Source organism: Lactuca sativa, chromosome 8, assembly GCF_002870075.4.
Source record: "Lactuca sativa cultivar Salinas chromosome 8, Lsat_Salinas_v11, whole genome shotgun sequence".
In the NCBI taxonomy this organism is placed as follows: Eukaryota; Viridiplantae; Streptophyta; class Magnoliopsida; order Asterales; family Asteraceae; genus Lactuca; species Lactuca sativa.
This window is the reverse complement of record NC_056630.2, coordinates 119944879-119949806: the sequence shown is the minus strand read 5'-3', so window position 1 is coordinate 119949806 and position 4928 is coordinate 119944879. Positions and strand designations below refer to the sequence as shown.

The following is a 4928-nucleotide window of genomic DNA, read 5'->3' as shown; positions in this document are numbered from 1 at the left end:
TATGATTGTATGTATGTATTTTTATACAGGGCAGTACAAGACAATTATTTCAACTTTTGCAGGGACCAATGGAAGAGGATACACTAAAATCTTATTTTGAGAAAATTATAATGATTGGACATAAACAACATTATAGAAGGACACATGTAGTCTCTCAAAACCTTTCTAACTTATTTTATGCTATGCAATTATTATAATTATGATTGATTCTACTATACTCATATAATCATTTTTTTTTGCAAAGAATGATAATCAGGATCCAAAACAATTGTAGCAGCCTCATACTTCTCATGTATTTGCTCTTTCTCAAGTCTGAGTGGGTTACCAGTTCTGAATGGGTTAAAGTTCTGAATCACAGTACTGGTTGGTTTTCAAGGTCAGAGTGGGTTACCGGTTCTGAATGAGGCCAAACGAAAGCAGAAACCTACAAATTTGTAACCATGGGCTGCAAAGAACTGAAGAACTTAAACTTTACAAGAAAGGGTAAATTTCAAAATATACCTACCAACTTTTTCATTAACTTTTACCATAATAGATATAATATTAATAACTTTTTTTAAAATAAAAAAAATCCATATATGCTTACATGGCAAATGCAAATGAAGCTAACAAGTTACAAGCCTATAGCAAGATTACATGAAATAACTAAACCAGACTCCATATTCTTTTATCGTATAACGTCATGTGAGTATCTTTACTAATAGAAATCAACCTTATTTTCAACCTTACAATCAATTCCTAAGACAACCTTAAATCAGACATGTAATTCTCAAAGTAGGAAACAACATATTCAACTTATTTTCTTGAAATAACACCCAAGAATGATCAAATCCTAATCCATATAAAAAGTTCCTTCAACATATCAAAAACCTTGAAAACATTGGAAGAAGAAAAAATACCTTAATTTGAAAGAGATTGTTTGAATTTGAACACCTATTATATAACATACAATTGAATCCATCAAGAGAATTATTTCCAGTACTAGACCACCTATGCTTCCTAGATCTAGTCTTGGTCCCGCTCCTTCAGCTCCTGGTTCTTCCAATTCCGTTGATGGAACTAATCTTCCCTTTGCTTCTTCCCCTCTTAATCCAGCTGCCAGGTAATTCTGTAAATAACTTTCTTTCAATGACTTGTTTGTTGTTTCAAATTCTGATTTATTTATTTTAATGTATGTAAAGGGAGGGAAGATAGGGGATCCATAGAGCGGGGTCCCACTCGGTAACCGATCGAGGTGTACACATGTTGCCAGCTGGAAGTGGTATGGGTGTTATGTGTGGGATGACTAGAGGCCCATATTATATTTCCATGTTTTAGGAAACTTTAAAATTGTGTGCCTTGACATCTTTGATTTATGTTGCGTTGTCTGGGAGATAGGTTCTTTTTCTTAATTATGTTGCCTTGTCTGGGATTTTAATTTGTGTCTAGTGATTGCGATTGCACATCCGTCATTGCAACACCTGTTGTTCAGGAAAAACATGTTACATAATGTTATAGGCAAATATTTATTGTTATGGCATTAGTAATAATAGTATTTGTATATCAGTATGAGTGTTATTCTAAAAATAGTATTAATATATTTCTTTTAGCAGGAGAGAAGTGTGGGGATTGATAAGTTCTCACATACTATATACTTATGTTATTTTCTATATGCACCTCTCTATATTGTTGGCCCTATTATAAGTTTGAACGCATTTGCTTCCCAGGTTCTCTTACTTCCTATTACTCTTCTTCAACTTCTCAATTTACATTCCGATTCATGTTTCCATTCAATTCGATGGTTGCCAAATGGATGCAATTGACAGATTCTATTTGTTGCTTTGGGAAATGAACTGACAAGAGTATGATTCCTTTTGTGGCAACTGGATAGACCTCAGAAGAGTTATACACTTAAACAAGTGGCTTGGTATGGTTTTCGTTGGGTCCTTAGCCTCTTACTTATGGAGATCATGGCACACTTTTTCTATTACAATGCCTTTGTGATTAGGTGAGTGATAAATAACAACATATATCCCATATGCATATTGTATTATCATCTAACTTCCTGTCTTTTAATATTACGTAGTGGAATCTGGAAACAGTTATCACTTATGGAAGTCTTCATTACTGGATATGGGGTGAGACTTAATTTCACAACCTCGCTTATTAATACATACATTAATTGTCTTATGCTTATTGCATCATTTACCACGTACAAGTCCTAAACTTCATGTGGCTCAAAATTTTCCTCATATGGCGTTACATCCAATTCTGGGCACTGGTAAGTAAATGTAAATCCCCATTTTTATTTTTTTTAATAAAATATTGTAAAGTAATTATATTACACACGGGTTATTACCTTAGTGTTTGGTTATATGGGAAGGTAAGTGGGATTGATGCCCCTGAGAATATGCCACGATGTATAAACAACTGCTATAACTTGGAAAGCTTTTGGAAAAATTGGCATGCTTCCTTTAACAAATGGTCTTGTCAGGTAAAGCTTATTATGTATGTTATTTTAGTTATTATATAACCTAGAGCTACCAATATATATATATATATATATATATATATATATATATATTTGTGTGTGTGTGTGTGTGTCTTGTCTTGTCTTTTAAAATCAAGAATGACATTGACTACAACACACTTAATTTATTTTATGAAATGATTTATATTTATAGGTACATGTACATATCCCTCTTGGGGGATCTGGAAGGAAGCTTTTAAATGTGTGGGTTGTCTTCACATTTGTTGCCATATGGCATGATCTTGAATGGTATTTAATTTTGGTGGAAATTATCCACATCTAAGTGATTTTATGCTATATATGCATAGTAAACTTCTCTCATGGGCATGGTTAACATGCATATTCTTTATTCCTGAAACGCTTTTGAAATCAACAACAACTTCTTTTCAGGTGATGTAATAAGTTTTAATAGAGCAAATTTCAGTGATCAAATATACTTTGTAAAGCATTTAATTTAAGTAGTTTGTATCAATATTTTCACCATGTAATCTCTTATAATTCGAGATTCCATTCCACAGCGTGTGTGTTTGCTTGCCAAATGATGGACGGAATTCAATTCTGTCTGGTTCCTTCAACTTCTATGTTTGTTGGTTGGATAGATATCACAATTCCTAGAAGGAATTTATTTTTTTGTTTTTTTGTTCAAACACCAAAATACCCTCATTATACCCTCATTGTTTGTGTTGCATACAACTACCCTAATCTATGTTCCTGAAATAACAACACTTCCAAAGGAACCAATTTCCAATTCCAAAGTTAGTTAATTTAAATAATTAAAATTGTGGGCTTTGTCATCGGACCAATTTCCACAGATATGTTGGTTTAGTTTAAAAGAATTTGAAAATGACCATTTTGCCCTTATATCTATTTGGCATGTTGCTAACCTTGTGGGCTTTGTCATCAGACCATCGGGCATAAGTTGGCTAAAATTTGTATTTCTTCAGACAGAAGGTTTCTATTTCTATTTCTGTTTTCGCCAAATTATTGCACATATCTACTCTGGAGTTGATAAAATCAAATGTTGTTTTCTTTTTCCTGGACTACCCACTCTTTTTGGCTTGCTTGTAACATTTTATGTGGGAAAAAGGTAAAAAACCATCAATATTCTACACCCTCAAAGGCCCACCATTCTTTTTTAGCGTTTGATTTCGGGCAAAATTGTAATTTTTTTGGTAGAATTCAAGATTCCATTCCATGGCATGACTGATTGCTAAATGGATTGAATTTCAAATTACATGTTTGATGGATTTGACACCATTCCAAAGGGAAGGAATTTGATTCCATTCTTACTAAGTGCTTTGAATTATAAGAATAAACAATAATTAAAAAATTATAATATGTTGTCACAAGCTGCAAGAGATATTGGAGCCCTTGGTGAAGCTAAGGACAAACTGGAGAAGTGAGTTGAAGTGCTGACATGGAGATTAGAATTTGAGAAGCAATTGAGGGTATATTTTTTTTATATTTCTTGTATCTAATTAGTTTGTAAATTTTTGTTACAACTTCTATTGATTTGTTTTATCTTTCCATGGAACGATTATCTGTATGACATTAAATTTTATGCAATGGATTGTATTTTTTGTATATGATATTTAATTTTGTAGTATGAGATATTAAATACAAATTTAATTTGAAAAGTAGTAAATCTATAAATATTTTTTTTAAACATTTAAAATTATGATACGCAAAAATGTGTGTCATATTCATTTATGACATGGTCTTTCTTGATAGGGGCTTTAATGATACGCAATGCACGTCGTAAGGTTACGACACGCAAATGTATGTCATCTTCCTTTATGACAGGGCCTTGCTTGATACGCCATGCGTCTCGTAAACGCACGTCGTAAATAGACGGCTCGCAAAAGCGTGTCGTCTCTCGTTATGACAGGGCCTTCTTTGACATGCATTTGCGCGTCGTCTAAGCGTCTTACGACACGCATTGCGCATCGTAAAAGGCTGTTTTTCTAATAGTGAGTTCAGGCACTCATTAACCTGAATGCCGTCCAACGAAATAACTACGGCCTCATCAGTGATACACTTCCAGTGCTGAGACACTTGGAAGGTGTTGTGAATCTGACTAAGCTCGTCTGGCAGATCCAAACGGTAAGACACCTTGTCCACCTAGACGGTAATCCTAAACGGACAAATATACCAAGTCCCTAACTTTCCCATATTCTAGAACCGAATGACACCCTTCCACGGTGACACTTTGAGCAATACGAAGTCTCCCACCTGGGACTCAAGATCCGAGCGACGCTGGTCAGCATAGCTCTTCTGATGGCTTTGCACGACCCGAAGCCTGTCGTACACCTGCTGGATCAACTCGGTAGTCTTAAGCACCAACTCGATGTTTCCCATGATTCTGTACCCAACTTCACCCCAACAAATCAGGGTCCTATACCTCTAACCGCACAACATC

The 4928-nt window shown here is 34.5% G+C and overlaps 1 pseudogene; it reads left to right on the top strand.

Moving 5' to 3' along the window:
• The first annotated feature begins 992 nt into the window (after window positions 1-992).
• Window positions 993-3716, top strand: LOC111881474 (membrane-bound O-acyltransferase GUP1-like; annotated as a pseudogene).
• Window positions 3717-4928: the final 1212 nt, after the last annotated feature.